At 38.6% G+C, this 18,996-nt stretch overlaps 1 protein-coding gene across 2 annotated transcripts in view; it reads left to right on the forward strand.

Moving 5' to 3' along the window:
* Positions 1–5,576: 5,576 nt before the first annotated feature.
* LOC138714616 (putative fatty acyl-CoA reductase CG8306) overlaps positions 5,577–18,996 on the forward strand; it is a 105,052-nt gene continuing 91,632 nt past the window's right edge. Inside the window, exon 1 of one of the 2 annotated variants that reach the window (XM_069846643.1) lies at positions 5,577–5,733. The gene's annotated coding sequence lies outside the window, so the exon portion shown is untranslated. The remainder of the gene's footprint in view (positions 5,734–18,996) is intronic. The other variant, XM_069846644.1, reaches the window with a different exon arrangement.

The following is an 18,996-nucleotide window of genomic DNA, read 5'->3' on the forward strand; positions in this document are numbered from 1 at the left end:
TCTTTGAAATCGGAACCGTGCCGCGCTTTAACTACCATTTAGCTTTTCGTCACCTCACTACTTGGAGTGCCTCGTTTTTGCCTGTATTAGTTAATGGTAGCAACAATTAGAGTACCGGTATTTCTAGATTTAGACACCACGGAAAAAAACTAGACGTGGCAATGCCACACACGTTTTGAAGTGGGTCAAGTTACTACAATAATGATTATTTTTTAGAAGTCAATAATGCAACTGAGATCGGCAGCTCACAAACGAATGTCCACGGTTCATAATGAAAACATTTTAATAAGCGGTACCGCAGAAACCACAAAACTAATGGCCAGTTGTCAGTGTTGCCAACTCGACTCTCAAAAACCAGCTAAGATACAGTGCAGAAACCGCTAAATTGCTACATTGTCAATGTAAAATAAGATTATTTTACTGCTGTGAGTGTTAAAAAAAACCGTGTAAATCGCTATATGAGCAAATACAAATTTCATAAATTTTACCTACTAAACTAACAATGAAAAAAGCTAGATCTAGCGGAAAAACCTCTGAATTGGCAAAACTGGCCGTTGTAGAGAGAGCTCGAGGGCTGACAACAATAGCTGTATAATTTATTACAAATAGTCAGGATCGGCAACATGATATCAAGATGGAAAGGACAGCTCCGATTTCATTGGACTCCATAATGAGAGAGCGTATTGCTTTAGCTATTGTAACAGAACACGTAAAGTCTGCTGTCAAAAAATCTGAAAGTTAGAATTTATAAAACAGTTATATTACCGGTTGTTCTGTATGGTTGTGAAACTTGGGCTCTCACTTTGAGAGAGGAACATAGGTTAAGGGTGTTTGGGAATAAGGTGCTTAGGAAAATATTTGGGGCTAAGAGGGATGAAGTTACAGGGGAATGGAGAAAGTTACACAACACAGAACTGCACGCATTGTATTCTTCACCTGACATAATTAAGAACATTAAATCCAGACGTTTGAGATGGGCAGGGCATGTAGCACGTATGGGCGAATCCAGAAATGCATATAGAGTGTTAATTGGGAGACTGGAGGGAAATAGACCTTTGGGGAGGCCGAGACGTAGATGGGAAGATAATATTAAAATGGATTTGAGGGAGGTGGGATATGATGATAGAGACTGGATTAATCTTGCTCAGGATAGGGACCAATGGCGGGCTTATGTGAGGGCGGCAATGAACCTCCAGGTTCCTTAAAAGCCAGTAAGTAAGTAACAGAACACGAAAAAGTAGATGTTGCTAGAATGTATGTATAATATCTAAGAATGCGATGAGAAGAGGGTATAAGTGACAACTATGTCTGATTTCGTCGCACCGCCGTATTATCGCCGTGCTCTCATGGTCAATATTCGGCAGATCTTTGAAATTTAATTGCATTATTGTTTTCAATTTCTTGTGTCGCCGCTCCAATCACTCGTCTCAATTTCAATATTGCAACCAATAAGCTGCTTCCATTGTTAAATGACACCTACTTGTCTAATCCACGTGGACTAAAACCGAGGTTGCAATGTCTTCAGCTGAGGACGAACATTAACAGAGCCTTCTTCAGTTACAAGCCGGGGCCATACGTCGGCAACACTGTAATTAACTGTCAGCCGGAGGCCGACCATACAGTACACGTGTTTGTGCTAATGCCGATTTTCAATGTAAATTAATGTTACAATATAAGTGTGTGTCGATGGAATTATGTTCGCGGTCACATCAAACGTTCATTATTGATGTATTATAAACTATGTGCGTGTTGGCAATAAAATCAAGGCAATAAATGAAAAAAAAAATTGTTGCAGTCTTTGGAAATTTTTACGGTTAGTGATGACAAAGTAAATATTAAATATTGTATTAACTACATTTTGTATTCCAATGGATACCATCCCACTGTGGAATCCTGGGAAACGAGAATGCGGATGCTTTAGCAAAGAAGGGCAGCACTGCTACTTACAGACCTGTCACTAAATCTACGTATTACTCTGTGAAGAGATTTATTAAATCTACATACTTAGACTTCAACAAACAAAATTTGATAACACAATCTCAAGGGAAAAAATGGAACTCTCTGCATCATAATCCACAGTTAATTCTCGATTTACCACGAAAATCGTCTGTAGCTGCATTTAGATTGGCAACAGGCCATGATTGTTTGGCCAAACACCTGCATAGAATAGGAATATATCAGTCCCCTAACTGCCCATTGTGCAACTCAAACCAAGAAATGGATTCGGAACACCTCAAACTCTGTGCTTCAGTGGCTGGCCATGATAATATCTTTGAAAAATATTGGAGTGCAAGAGGTCAAACGATTTTATTGTCAAACTCCTGGCATTAGAAAACAACAACATTTTTATAGTCTTACTTGTGGTTTGTGATGTATCAGAATTCTAGCCACATTGTTGGGTCTCGCCTGCTATATCAATAAAGTTACGCCATTGATTTTGAAGTTCATTGTAAACAGCTGTTTTATGATCCCATAAATTAAGTTGCAGTTTTGAAGATTCGGAATGCCTGCTATACGTCAGAACTGTCTATAATTTGTAGATGAATACACTCACTTTGTTGGTTTCCAAGGTTTATTTATTAATGCTATTCCTTTTGTAATAAATTAGTTATAAACATGTTTTTTTTTTCACTTCGTATTTACAGGATTTCAAGTTCACCAAGTTTACGCTAATTGGCACTACTTAATAGATAATGATGTGTTTTGTTACGTATGTTGAAGGTATTTTTCTTATTTTTTTCATAGATCCTTATACTTAGCCTTGGCCTATTTAAATTATATTTTTAAAAATTTATAACAAATAATTTAGGACAACAGTACTGTTATGATGACTGGCGAGGTTCAAACTAAAACTGGCTTCCTGGGCATCGGAAATATTTATTGAAAAGCACGACAGATAATCACATGAAATTAAAATGTATATGATATCCTAGACCTTTCACGTCAGAGGTGAAACAACATAACAACATTGTCAATTTAATAGCCACATAATGGTCAATTGATTTGAATAGGGTATTGCGAAAGTACGTCGTTATTTTATTTATTTTTGTTAGAAGTTACATTTCTTTAAGTATTTATTTCTTTTCCCTAGTACCATCAATTGAAAACACGTATGATTTTAATTTTTTTGAAGTTGTAAGTGGCTGTATGCAAGTACTTACGCGGTATTCTGAAATTCAAATAAAACACCATTTCGGATTCCGTAATAAATTACGTACATCAATACACTGAAACTTGATCATATGCACTTAGTTTTGTATCAATTAATGTCGAAAATGTACATGTGGCAACGAAATCAAAGCACTAAAACGTCAAACGTCATGCCTTTATTTCGCCTCCGCCCGCCTCCACTCTGCGTTGCCAAACCTACCCAAGCTCCGGCTTGTAACTGAAGAAGGCTCTGACATTAAGGTATGTGATTAAAAATTATTTTCTTGTTCACATCTTTTTCATTTTGATAAGATATTTCACAACCCAGATAATTATTTCTAGGAATAATAAACAATACATTAAAAGTTAAATTAGTACAAAAATCTACAAGAATAAAAATATATAATACACTAGCATTACCCTCCCTTTTATACGGAAGCGAGATTTGGACATTAAATAAAAAAGACATGAACAGAATCAAAGCAACGGAAATGAAATTTTTGAGGAGGACAGCAGGATATACTCTTTTAGACCGAAAAAGGAATGAAGAAATTTTATAACAATTAGAAGTAGAGTCAGTAGAAGAAAAAATCAGCAGATACAAATTCAATTGGCTGCATCATGTAAGAAGAATGGAAAATTCAAGAATCCCAAAAATTATGATACAGTATAAACCTAGAGGACATCGTCGACCAGGAAGACCGTTTAAAAGACTGCTAGATGGGGCCGAAACAGGTCTACAGAGGCCTAATTCGTGAAGGATGATGATGATTAAAAAATTATTATTAAGAGTTAAGAATGTCAACGTACTCGTATATAAAATAATACTACTACTATTTACTGGCTTAAGGAACCCAGAGGTTCATTGCCGCCCTCACATAAGCCCGCCATTGGTCCCTATCCTGAGCAAGATTAATCCAGTCTCTACCATCATGTCCCACCTCCCTCAAATCCATTTTAATATTATCCTCCCATCTACGTCTTGGCCTCCCTAAAGGTCTTTTCCCCCCTCTGGCCTCCCAACTAACACTCTATATGCATTTCTGGATTCGCCCATACGTGCTACATGCCCTGCCCATCTCAAACGTCTGGATTTAATGTTCCTAATTATGTCAGGTCAAGGATGCAATGCATGCAGTTCTGCGTTGTGTAACTTTCTCCATTCTCCTGTAACTTCATCCCTCTTAGCCCCACATATTTTCCTAAGAACCTTATTTTCAAAAACCTTCAATCTCTGTTCCTCTCTCAAAGTGACAGTCCAAGTTCCACAGCCATACAGATAATAATAATAATAATAATAATAATAATAATAATAATAATAATAATAATAATAATAATAATAATAATATACTTACTTACAAATGGCTTTTAAGGAACCCGAAGGTTCATTGCCGCCCTCACATAAGCCCGCCATCGGTTCCTATCCTGTGCAAGATTAATCTAGTCTCTATCATCACATCCCAGCTCCCTCAAATCCATTTTAATATTATCCTCCCATCTACGTCTCGGCCTTTCCAAAGGTCTTTTTCCCTCCGGTCTCCCAACTAACACTCTATATGCATTTCTGGATTCGCCCATACGTGCTACATGCCCTGCCCATCTCAAACGTCTGGATTTAATGTTCCTAATTATGTCAGGTGAAGAATACAATGCGTGCAGTTCTGTGTTGTGTAACTTTCTCCATTCTCCTGTAACTTCATCCCTCTTAGCCCCAAATATTTTCCTAAGAACCTTATTCTCAAACACCCTTAACCTATGTTCCTCTCTCAGAGTGAGAGTCCAAGTTTCACAACCATACAGAACAACCGGTAATATAACTGTTTTATAAATTCTAACTTTCAGATTTTTTGACAGCAGACTAAATGATAAAAGCTTCTTAACCGAATAATAACACGCATTTCCCATATTTATTCTGCGTTTAATTTCTCCCGAGTGTCATTTATATTTGTTACTGTTGCTCCAAGATATTTGAATTTTTCCACCCCTTCGAAGGATAAATCTCCAATTTTTATATTTCCATTTCGTACAATATAATAATAATAATAATAATAATAATAATAATAATAATAATAATAATAATAATAATAATAATAGCCATTTAACAATATAACAAACTAGTGCTTATTCTTATCGAGGAAGTAGACGTGACAACGTGACGCTTAGAGTGAAACCTACAGAGCAACAATCGGTCGGCAAAATTATTTTTTAAAAGCACACCGCACGTTATTGTATGATGCCGGCATGTTAACCATTCGAGCGCGGCGATAATACATTAATTATGAAGCTCTGATTAAATACATTTTTTCTTCTAGATAACTAGACAAAATACAATTTTTATTGAAAGAACCGCCATTCTACACACTTAAAAAATGGAGGCAATGAATGTCTAGATAGTAGTTAGTATTTCACACGCCAGATGCCACCATTGTGCTCACGGTCATGCTCACGAACAGCTGAATGGTATCAGAGTTGTGGCGTGGTTTCGTATTCTGCTGAGGGACGTACTAGTCATTCTGACATAGTGGCGTGAGGTTGCTAGTGCGTGGAATTATATCCTGTGTTCCAACTGTTGACTCTTCTTTGGTGAGTTCGTGAATTTCGATTATCGAGTAACTGTTTTGGTTTACGTAGTGTTATACTGTTTGTAGCAGCGAATTATTGACGCATCAGTACAAGTCTGATGCGATCGATTGTTTTCTTTTATTGCAGAATGCCGGTCGAAATGCTGGCTGCAATGAATGTGGAGCAATAACAATATGTATAGTACAATGTATTTTATAACAGTTGGTGTGAAATATGACCACTCATCGTTACAATCCGATATATTTTTTAAATGTAACGTATAATAACTGGGTTACATTGTCACTCATTGTGTTAGGTTAGGTGTCACATTTCTCTTTCATGGCCGGAAGTATTTAATTCCCATACTGAGTGAAAACGTACCAGTATAAACTTGTTACACATTTTGTCATGCTATAAATACAGCGTTTCAGTACATTCTATTGTTATTAATTAATTATTGAAAATAACTATTCCAGATGTAGGAAATTAATACACTTCATGAACCATTTACGGACGCTTTTTTCATAACGTAGTAGATGAAAGAAATTAAAAGGCTATTGTAATCCATGAACCAACTCCGTGCGCAGATTTTAAACTTTTTTATGTAACATTGCTTTTCAAAATACGGTAATTCTTTACTTACTTACAAATAGCTTTTAGAGAACCCGGAAATTTATTGCCGCCCTCACATAAGTCCGCCATCGGTCCCTATCCAGTGCAAGATTAATCCAGTCTCTATCACCATATCCCACATCCCTCAAATGCATTTTAATATTACCCTCCCATCTACGTCTCGACCTCCCCAAAAGTCTTTTTCCCTCCGGCCTCCCAACTAACACTCTATGTGCATTTCTGGACTCGCCCATACGTGCTACATGACCTGCCCATCTCAAACGTCTGGATTTTAATGTTCCTGATTATGTCAGGTGAAGAATACAATGCGTTACATTACATAACTTCATTACCAAAGGAAGACGGATAGCTATCCATACTCCGATCAAACTGCGTATATGCAAGGCATACCAAAATCTTGAATTAACCACACCTAGCCTGTCACTCATAATCGACCTTACGAAAACTCGCTTTCTAGCCAGCTATGTACCGGTACCTACCAAAAGCTTAAATGCAAGGCATGCGATCCGTCTTTCTACCGGCTATCACTTTCACAGCAACTTTCCACCCTTATTTTGGTGCGAAATTGGTGTCAGCACTCCATATTTATTTTGTTTATGGTACATATAACTCGACTACAAGCCAAGTACGTAAATACATTCTTACCTTGGAGTGTAACGCATTAGTACTGAAATATCCTTTTCATAACTCAGTTAATTAATTTTTACAATATGTGTTACCAACACAATGAGTTGCTTTTTTTTATTCTCCCCAAATGGAGGGTGTACAGTCTTCCCATGAACTTCCCATCATCTTTTACATAAAAGTAGATGTGCTGCATAAGAATAACTTTTTTAACTTGGTTATTTAACGACGCTGTATGAACTGTGGCTTAATGGATAAAGCATCAGCACGTAGAGCTGAAAACCCGGGTTCAAATCCCGGTGCCGGAGAGAATTTTTCTCCGTTCCATTACTCTTTCATCGAATCCAGAAGTGCATATAGAATGTTACTTGGGAGGCCGGAGGGAAAAAAAGACCTTTAGGGAGGCCGAGACGTAGGCGGGAAGATAATATTAAAATGGATTTGAGGGAAGTGGGATATGATGATAGAGACTGGATTAATCTTGCTCAGGATAGGGACCAATGGCGGGCTTATGTGAGGGCGGCAATGAACCTCCGGGTTCCTTAAAAGCCAGTATAATAATAATAATAATAATAATAATAATAATAATAATGATAATGATAATGATGATGATAATAATAATAATAATAATAATAATAATTACTTACTTACTTACAAATGGCTTTTAAGGAACCCGAAGGTTCATTGCCGCCCTCACATAAGCCCGCCAGCGGTCCCTATCCTGTGCAAGATTAATCCAGTCTCTATCATCATACCCCACCTCCCTCAAATCCATTTTAATATTATCCTCCCATCTACGTCTCGGCCCCCCTAAAGGTCTTTTTCCCTCCGGTCTCCCAACTAACACTCTATATGCATTTCTGGATTCGCCCATACGTGCTACATGCCCTGCCCATCTCAAACGTCTCGATTTTATGTTCCTAATTATGTCAGGTGAAGAATACAATGCGTGCAGTTCTGTGTTGTGTAACTTTCTCCATTCTCCTGTAACTTCATCCCGCTTAGCCCCAAATATTTTCCTTAGCACCTTATTCTCAAACACCCTGAACCTATGTTCCCCTCTCAGGGTGAGAGTCGAAGTTTCACAACCGTACAGAAGAACCGGTAATATAACTGTTTTATAAATTCTAACTTTCAGATTTTTGGACAGCAGACTGGATGATAAGAGCTTCTCAACCGAATAATAACAGGCATTTACCATATTTATTCTGTGTTTAATTTCCTCCCGAGTGTCATTTATATTTGTTACTGTTGCTCCAAGATATTTGAATTTTTCCACCTCTTCGAAGGATAAATCTCCAATTTTTATATTTCCATTTCGTACAATATTCTGGTCAAGAGACATAATCATATACTTTGTCTTTTCGGGATTTGCTTCCAAACCGATCGCTCTACTTGCTTCAAGTAAAATTTCCGTGTTTTCCCTAATCGTTTGTGTATTTTCTCCTAACATATTCACGTCATCCGCATAGAGAAGAAGCTGATGTAACCCGTTCAATTCCAAACCCTAATAATAATAATAATAATAATAATAATAATAATAATAATAATAATAATTCATATGTCTTAAAAATCACCCACTGATTAAGTTATATAGGACCTATCATTAATACCATGGTGATTTGAAGGTTGTAGCTAATAACCAGTCAACATTCAACTGCTGCTGTTGCAATAAGAAAAATGACTCATGCCGATTTCTTATTTTTATTTCCGTGTCGACAAATTATAGTGTTAAGCTCAAGAACGGTACTTAAATCTGCCGACTATAATGGACAAGTGTAATAAAAAAAAACTAATTTACTTTATGAACAACTTTTATTACCATTACTGCGATGGTGCTGAAATAAAACCTAGAAAGCAAGGTCAGAAGGACGAGCCTGCTCGTTCTACACGTTGGAGCAGTGTACATGTCAAAATGTTGCTCCAAGATCTAAGTGAAAAGGAGATCCTGTTCAGTTGCCTCTCTAAATTAACTTAGGTACTGAGATACCAAGTTGTTACACCTTAAAATGGTAATAATTTAGTAGGTTATTTTACGACGCTTTATCAACATCTCAGGTTATTTAGCGTCTGAATGAGATGAAGTTGATAATGCCGTTGAAATGAGTCCGTGGTCCAGCACCGAAAGTTACCCAGCATTTGCTCATATTGGGTTGAGGGAAAACCCCAGAAAAAAACTCAACCAGGTAATTTGCCCCTACCGGGAATCGAACCCAGGCCACCTGGTTTCGCGGCCAGACGGGCTAACCGTTACTCCACAGGTGTGGACAATGGTAATAAAATTATAAGTGAATGCAAATGGATAATTAACTCTCTGCTAATAATACTCGAAGCCTACAATAAGAAGGCATTTCTTTTTTATTTGACAGAGAATGAAAATAGTGACCCCACCGGCTATGTTTCCACGAGAGGGGAAATTCCCTTCCATACCCCCATTAATTCGAATCTGCTCTGTTTATTATTGTAGCGTTTGCATTTTAAATCCGAAACTATTTCGGTCAAACAATCCACCATTAGTTTTCCACAGAAAACTGACACAAAATTTAATTACATTAAATCGGCATATACAATGCAAGGTTTGTTCAGAACTCGCCAGTGTTCTCAGCTCCATTGCTGTGAAAATTTGTCAATTGGGCAAAGAAATCCAGACATATTGCGTCGTGATATATCGTGAAAAATCTTTGGTGTGTCGTAAGGGTTTTGTACTTCTGAAAGAGAGGTGATAAGAATGAGTTAACATTATGCCGGGTACGTACAGTCATAATCAAAATTCATAATCTACTTGCGAGCTGGAATTCAAATCCTAGTTGCAACAAGTTACCTGGTTGAAGTTGAGAAGTTTTCCCTCAACCAATAAATGAAGCAGAATTTCTGAGTAACTTTCATCGTTGGACCTCGAACTGATTACACTTCTCTTCTTTCATCATCACCTCCATTTCTTTCCTAGTTTCGGGCTTGCTCCGATGTAGAGTCGGCTGCTAGCAGTCACCGAACTTTGATTCCGTGTTATGTGGTCATTAGTTGCTGGTGGTAGTACTATGTGCCTGGGCTCAAGGTAAGACCGATTATTTAGTCCTGACAGCTCGACGACACGAAAGAGGGGAAGTCATAGGAGTAGTGGGGAGAGCTGTCAGTAAATGAAATGCAGTATAGCCTAACTGTCCTAGGAACATACCGCTCTACCGCACGCATGACATCCAATCGCTCTGAAGACAAGCGAATGACTAACCCAAACACCTTTGGCGTAACTGAATGGACTCGCCTGACCCAGGCGCACATTGCCGGCGACTTTCAAGACTAAATACTCGTACTGTAGCTCGTGGAACCGGGGTTGAGGGACCGCGGTGATGCCTATGCGAAAAGGTGAAAGGATTGTGTAGACTGTAGGGGGAGTTCGGAGGCGGCCAGTAGGGGAATCTGTAGCGCACAAAATTCCATTCCGGGTAGTACAATGGGGCCAAGCGGCCGAGAAGGCAGTTCCCAGTCCGTGCCTCTCCCCTCAAGGGGGATTAATACAAACACTAACAATGCATCTAAACCAGGGGCGTGCGGACAATTATTATTTAACAATGGACTAAAAGAAAAAGGGCGGCAAGCTTGAGAGATACGGAGCAGAGAAGGGAGATATACCTTTCAAATAGGCTGAAGCTGCCATTTCGTTCACCGAAGGGTTCAGCTTCACACTCGGGTGTCAGTAGCCAGGCGATGATTTCTTAACCATGATAGCACAAAGGGGATCGTGTCTTATTCTTTCATACGAGTAGGTTTGCCGAGCGTGTAGTCTGTATCATATTAACAAGTGACAAAATTAACAAATGGAAAACTTATTTATTCGTTTATCTAAGTCACTCAGTACGTCAGGGAACAATTCTATCAGGTCAGACCGTCAGTGAGTGATTCTGCCAATTAGTGATGTAAAAATGACTCCTATGGGTCTGATTCTCTCAGATCATTCTGTGAGTCAGTTTCTGTCAAGGTCACTCCTGTAATTCTGTCTGGTCACTCCTGTGAGTAATTCTGTCAGGTCACTCCTATGAGTCAGTGATTCTTTCAGGTCACTCCTGTGAGTCAGTGATTCTTTCAGGTCACTCCTGTGAGTCAGTGATTCTCTCAGGTCACTCCTGTGAGTCAGTGATTCTCTCAGGTCACTCCTGTGAGTCAGTGATTCTCTCAGGTCACTCCTGTGAGTCAGTGATTCTCTCAGGTCACTCCTGTGAGTCAGTGATTCTTTCAGATCAATCCTGTGAGTCAGTGATTCTCTCAGGCCACTCCTGTGAGTCAGTGATTCCCTCAGGTCACTCCTGTGAGTCAGTGATTCTTTCAGATCACTCCTGTGAGTCAGTGATTCTCTCAGATCACTCCAGTGAGTCAGTGATTCTCTCAGGTCACTCCTGTGAGTCAGTGATTCTTTCAGGTCACTCCTGTGAGTCAGTGATTCTTTCAGGTCACTCCTGTGAGTCAGTGATTCTCTCAGGTCACTCCTGTGAGTCAGTGATTATTTCAGGTCACTCCTGTGAGTCAGTGATTCTTTCAGATCACTCCTGTGAGTCTGATTCTCTCAGGTCACTCCTGTGAGCAATTCTGTCAGATCACTCCTGTGAGTCAGTGATTCTTTCAGATCACTCCTATGAGTCAGTGATTCTTTCAGGTCACTCCTGTGAGCAATTAATTCTGTCAGATCACTCCTGTGAGTGAGTGATTCTTTCAGATCACTCCTGTGAGTCAGTGATTCTCTCAGGTCACTCCTGTGAGCAATTAATTCTATCAGATCACTCCTGTGAGTCAGTGATTCTGTCAGGTCACTCCTGTGAGCAATTCTGTCAGATCACTCCTATGAGTCAGTGATTCTCTCAGGTCACTCCTGTGAGCAATTAATTCTGTCAGATCACTCCTGTGAGAGTGATTCTTTCAGATCACTCCTCTGAGTCAGTGATTCTCTCAGGTCACTCCTGTGAGCAATTAATTCTGTCAGATCACTCCTGTGAGTCAGTGATTCTCTCAGGTGACTCCTGTGAGCAATTAATTCTGTCAGATCACTCCTGTGAGTCAGTGATTCTCTCAGGTCACTCCTGTGAGTCAGTGATTCTCTCAGGTCACTCCTGTGAGTCAGCGATTCTCTCAGGTCACTCCTGTGAGTCAGTGATTCTCTCAGATCACTCCTGTGAGTCAGTGATTCTCTCAGGTCACTCCTGTGAGTCAGTGATTCTTTCAGGTCACTCCTGTGAGTCAGTGATTCTCTCAGGTCACTCCTGTGAGTCAGTGATTATTTCAGGTCACTCCTGTGAGTCAGTGATTCTTTCAGATCACTCCTGTGAGTCAGTGATTCTTTCAGATCACTCCTGTGAGTCAGTGATTCTCTCAGGTCACTCCTGTGAGCAATTCTGTCAGATTACTCCTGTGAGTCAGTGATTCTTTCAGATCACTCCTATGAGTCAGTGACTCTTTCAGATCACTCCTGTGAGTCAGTGATTCTTTCAGATCACTCCTGTGAGTCAGTGATTCTCTCAGGTCACTCCTGTGAGCAATTAATTCTGTCAGATCACTCCTGTGAGTCAGTGATTCTTTCAGATCACTCCTATGAGTCAGTGATTCTCTCAGGTCACTCCTGTGAGCAATTAATTCTGTCAGATCACTCCTGTGAGTGAGTGATTCTTTCAGATCACTCCTGTGAGTCAGTGATTCTCTCAGGTCACTCCTGTGAGCAATTAATTCTGTCAGATCACTCCTGTGAGTCAGTGATTCTCTCAGGTCACTCCTGTGAGCAATTAATTCTGTCAGATCACTCCTGTGAGTCTGTGATTCTCTCAGGTCACTCCTGTGAGCAATTAATTCTGTCAGATCACTCCTGTGAGTCAGTGATTCTTTCAGTCCACTCCTGTGAGTCAGTGATTCTCTCAGGTCATTCTTGTGAGTAATTCTGTCCAGTCACTCCTGCAAGTCAGTGATTCTGTCAGGTCACTCATGAGAGTTTGTGATTGTGAACGAGGTCAGTTTCTTCTCTCTTTTTCTGTCTCTGGTGTAAGCGTCCACGGCAGGAACTGTTGCCCACGGAAGGGCAGGCATTGATAATGTCCTGTATCAATGTCAGCGTCACTGCTGATTAAATAATAGTTCTCACTTGTATGCTGTTTGTAATATGTGCAGGCAAAGGGTAACGATCCAGAGTAAGAAACTTCACATGAGATTCTGAACACATTTAATATTTGTTTGCCGATCTTTGCGTTCAGAATTAGGGAAATGTTTTTGATATGAATAACTAAAGACAGCCGAAATGGCCCAGTTGGCAGAGAGATTGGAAAAGCACGGTTACGACGTGAAACCGGAATGGTTCGAAGACGTGTTTAACCTCCTAGCAAGATTTATCCTTGAACTGCCCGTAGCATATTTTTTTGAAGTGTTTATTACACGTGGAGAATTTTACGATGAGAAAAAGAAATTAATATTTCTCGTAACCTCTTAGCGCCGTGTATAGCCGTTAAGCAACACACAGTTGTGTAATCGGTCATTCCATCTCCACATGCCACGCTTGCATCGCGCGATTTCAGAGCCCGTGGTCCGCAACCCGATGCACCGTGACGTATCGTATTTACTCGCATAATTCTCTCCCCCCCTCCCGGCGTAATTCCCCCCCCCCCCGCCTGGATGTTAGAACTTTTTTTTTTTTTTTTTTAGAATTTTATTTTTCTTGCGTAATTTCTGCCTCTTTAACATAATTCTCAAGAATAAATATGAAGAAATATATTATGTATTATGTAAATGTAGGTTACTTACGCCACTTTGATTTACCATGAATTAATTTTCCAATAAAATTATGAAATGGACGATGATTTGTGTTGATGTCTATGTATAATTTTTGCATAGTGGTGCTATAATCATAAACGGATTGGCAACACTGAGAAAGTTAAATGTGACAACGTCTGTTTACAGTTCCTTACCAACTGAAGCTCTCGTTGCATCTCTAACATGATACTTCGCAAGTTGTAGAGTATAGTCTTTCGTAATATAAAACATAAAGCTAAATGCATAGTAAGCAGCCCTATCAAAATAAGAAACAACGTAATACGATCGGCTCACATCAGCCCTTGTGCATCCTATTTGAGATGATTTTTCCGAGTCCTATGGTGGCCATTGGCATTCATGAATACGACGCTGACAGGCAGATCATCCGGCACTACCTCCAACAGCCTAGACATGTGCTGCTTTGTCCACTGCAAATTCCATCTAAGTGAGGCCTGGGATCGAACCTTGGTCACCTTGATGGAAGATCAGCGCACTAGTGCCGACCCCTGCGTAGAAGAGGCAACAGGTTATGGAAGCCTACTTATCATGACTAGGGAGCGGATTTTTATGTGCTAAAAAATTTAAATGTATTTATTTTTTATGTGCTGAAAAGTACGAAAATATTTGCTAAAAATAAAAAATATATATTTTTTTAAATATGACAAAAATACCTTACTTAGGTTAAAAAAAAAAAAGTTACTAGATACTCACCAACCATACTTGAGTGCTAGTAGTTGGCCGAGAATTGCAGTGAACAACAAAGATCATCTCCAAATTCTCCATCACAAATGCATGCCGATTATCTCTGAACAACGACTTATACTGTGAAAACGATCTTTCCACATCACAGGACGTCAGACGTGCATATTTAAAAAGAGGAATGTCACAAACACAAACACTGTCAATTTCACCTACAGGCACACCCTCCAATACTTGAACTTTACACATTTTTTTATATCCACTGTTTTTCCCAAACACATTCTGGAATTTGTCCCTTAGTAATTGTGCTTCTGAACCTGGTAGCGAGTCTAGTTTAATTTCCACGGCACGCACCTCCCTGTTTCAGACAACAGGTTTTTGGATGTTTCGAGATTTTTATGGTGTCACATAAAAAGCTTAAATTTGCTAATAGGAAAGCCAAATCGTTTTTCAAATAACCATCGTTCAGTATATCTTGAAGGATATCGATTGACGAAGCCCGATAACAGGGAATCACAACAAGATTTATTGCCTTACTTGATAGACATGAGCGAGAGGCGAGAGATTTATTTAAATTAAATAATGTTCATACCCAACTCTTATCTATTGTGTTTCACAAACAAAGCGTGGAATGAAATCATCTTCAGCAGCAATAAACATTCCTAATTATGTGTTACAAGATCTCTCCTCCTTGTCCATGTTAATTTATTCTCTAATAATAACACTGATATGCTGCCTAGCAGTTCTCAGAACTTGAGGCGATACTATTACGAAAATGGATCACGGATACACCATACAGCGCTTAGAAACACGAAGCAACCAAGAATTCTTAAAAAAGATAAAGTACTTCGAGTGATATAATTGATTTAGCTTTAAAATATTTAAAAGTTCTTGTAAAAAAATTAGTTAAGTAAAAAGAATCCTAAATTTATGTGTTTATAATAGATTTCCTGAAAATATGTATTTACATAATTTTTTTGTGAAAATATGTATTTTTATGTGAAATAAAATTCGAGTTTTAAACTTGAAACTTCGGACCACCAACACACTTCTACAAACATCAAGACATATACATATAAATCATCTTCACATATGCAGTCCCTGATAAACTTTGATTACACACAGCAATCATCAATGATAATTATCTGTATGTTATTAAAATTAGATGAATATTTTAGATCTAAATGATCAATAATAACCACTATTTGCATCAATGTCAGATAACATTCAGTTCACAAGGGAACGTATACTGCACGATTGAAATTCTACATGTATAATTACAACCAATCGACAACATAAGATCCATCAGTCACAACACAACATCAATATTGTATATAGTACCTTAAGACATTCTTAGAACAATGTGAATTTTAATTAATTTTTAAGCTAATATATTCATTTTATTCATAATTTATTTTAACATCATTGATAAATCGTATAATCCTAATTGATTAATTTGTATTCATACTGTAACATGAGTTATATGTATACATAATCAATTCCTTTCAATTTCAAAAGTTTGCATCACATTGAAATTAATTATCCTTCATTTTATTTATACTTTTATACATAAAGCTCATGAAGATCCAACACCATGTATAATACATTGCTCATTTGTTATTTGCTCGCTTTGATCAAGGTTCAGATTACATATTTTATTATATCTGATGATGCCCAATAAGGCGAAAACGTTAATATATTCCATATTCATATAGCAAATAAACATTTGCAAAACAGATGTGTCTCATGATTGAAATTTATATACAGTGAAACCTGCCTTTGCGGTCACTTCATTTAAACGGCCACCTGGCCAAAAGGCCAATTTTCTCTGGAACCAATTGGATTTGCCATAAGATCAATACAAATTGTCTCTTTATTTAGCGGCCACCTCATGCTTCGGCCAGCGGCCAGGGTTTGTTTGGATTGGAACCTGACTATAACAGTCACTGTCCAACAGAAATGTGTTCACAGATACTGTCTGACCTATTTTTTCGATGGTTAGAGGACAGAGAGCAATATCACGAGGACAATAGCTAAGTGTACAACAGTACACCCTCCGTATCTTGGGGTTAGTTGGTTACTGTTTTACGACTTTTGTCACTTTTCACTCCGACCCTGCACAGCTATAAATTATTACTCGTTTTTAAAGGATTGAAACACGGACTTTTTCTATCGAAAATGTCACAGTATGTTTTAGGTCAGTAGTTAACCATTCGAATTTTTTTAAATTTTTTTCTCCTCTTTCCATTTTTTTCTATTTGGACCAGCTTTTACGAATTGTTCTTCTTTTTATTCAGTTGATTCGGAGGAACTGTGACGTTAGTTTGAGAGAGAAATCATGTCTAACAATAAATCTGGAGTGGTATTAAGTTTAGAGGTAAGACGAAAAATGATTGAAGGAAGTGAGAAGGGAACATCTGCGAGAAAAATTGCAGAAATATTCAAATGTGGAAGGACACAAATACACGGTATAATTAATAAGAAAAATTAAAAGAATGGTAGCCAAAAAAGAAGAATGGTTCAAGTGTGCGAGGGCGAAGAAATTGAGTTTTGAAAAGGTTAGTTACAAGAATGGAAGACGCTGACATTAATATGCACGATTGTTGTACGCGCACAGTACTAAAAAGTCAATGAAATTCAGTACTTTCATGCTGATTCAGAAAAAACCGCAACCTTAATCAAGCGGCCACCTGATAAAACGGCCATTTTACAAGGTAACTTCAGATGGCCGCCTTAGACAGGTTTCACTGTATACTTATTTTATTGAAACTTCATGTTCGGAATTTTTAACTTTGTTAATTGTGTTTTTATCACAAGCAAAAAGAATATTTAATTACATAGGAATCCGCTCCTTAATCATGACATCTTTCGAAAGCACAAGAATCGCATATTGGCCAACTGAGCAAAAGAAGACGTGTTGCATAGCGTAAGAAGGTAAGACCAAAGATAAACCTACATGGAGTAGACTGTGATGTCCTGATAATGCATGCGAAATTGTCGTTGCAAGCAGTGGCGGCTCGTGATAAAATATTATGTGTGTTCACAGTTTTGTGGTTCCAAAATCGAAGAGAATTTGAAATCGTACGTTTAGTCTAATATGAAATGTCATGATTCCAATGTGCCACTATCGAAAAAAACCGTATATAAATTTAAAACAACATATAATAATAATAATAATAATAATAATAATAATAATAATAATAATAATGAAACTCAGTCTTTCTATTTCCAATTTTTCTTGGTAAGCCAGTTTACCCAGTTTTTTACTGTTCAAAATTACTTGAACAGACTTCATTGTTTACGTTTGTTAAAAATGAATACATACCACATTCTCGTTATTTACAAACGCGTGTGTTCAGTAATATATTTTGATTCACAACACACTGATACACTATAGCCTATACCAGTACTGTAATCCCACTCGCATAGATTACTATAAATACATGCCAGTAAATATTATTCTTAAATATTATACACCACCATACAGATACTTAAATTCATACCACCACCACAGTCAGCCAACACGTGTTCGAAAGCCAAACTATGCTATTATGCCGACACTGAAGTATAGTAATTCACAAACTACACTATCGTAGCAGCACTGTACACACATCCACGTAAGTAAACGTCCCTACAGTCAGATGCTGACATCTACAGGCTATTAAATTTCCTCCTCGAGATATAGCACGTGAACGATAGGCATCGATGGACCTGACATCTGTAGGATAGATACTCATCATGTTCACTTAACACTTTGTGCTCTTGACGAGTCATAAGCGGCCAGTTGAAGACAATTTTCTCCCGCGCATGCGTGAAATTCCTGCAGCCATCTCGAAAAGAGCACGGCTTGTACGTGAACGGATGTTGCCAAGTTTACGTAAGAAGTTGATGCAAGATGCGGCAAGTTTAAAATACTCGATTCTGATATTATACATCCCCACTATGTCAATACGGTATCAAATAATAAAACTAGTCGTGCATTAATGGAAACAAGGTGTTCACGTGCTCTTATTGACGCACCGCCACTGGTTCCAAGTCTTCCTGGAATGGAGTGGTCGCGAGGAATTACACTTCCGTTTTCCCTGCTGCCAGGCAACGCCGTTACATAGCCATTTCTGGCAGTGGCGACCCGTTACGAGTCCAATATGGTAGCAGACATTCCGACATTCAGTAGTAATCCATACACGGCGTACAGTCAACAAACCGAGGAAAATAAGAAACACAGGGACGCTTGTATTTGTTACTGGTGGCTCAGCGTTCTTCGGATAACAAGGCAACTGTTAACGAAACCTCCCCTCGAGCTACGCATACAGAGGATTTTTAGTAGGTTTTTTTACGACGCTTTTTCAACATCTTAGGTTATTTAGCGTCTGAATGAGATGAAGGTGATACTGCCGGTGAAATGAGTCCGGGGTCCAGCATTTGCTCGTATTGAGTTGAGGGAAAACCCCGGAAAAAACCTCAACCCCGACCGGGAATCGAACCCGGGCCACCTGGTTTCGCGGCCAGACGCGCTAGCCGTTACTCCACAGGAGTGGACCAGAGGAT

This window comes from Periplaneta americana, chromosome 15 (genome assembly GCF_040183065.1).
Source record: "Periplaneta americana isolate PAMFEO1 chromosome 15, P.americana_PAMFEO1_priV1, whole genome shotgun sequence".
Taxonomy (NCBI): domain Eukaryota; kingdom Metazoa; phylum Arthropoda; class Insecta; order Blattodea; family Blattidae; genus Periplaneta; species Periplaneta americana.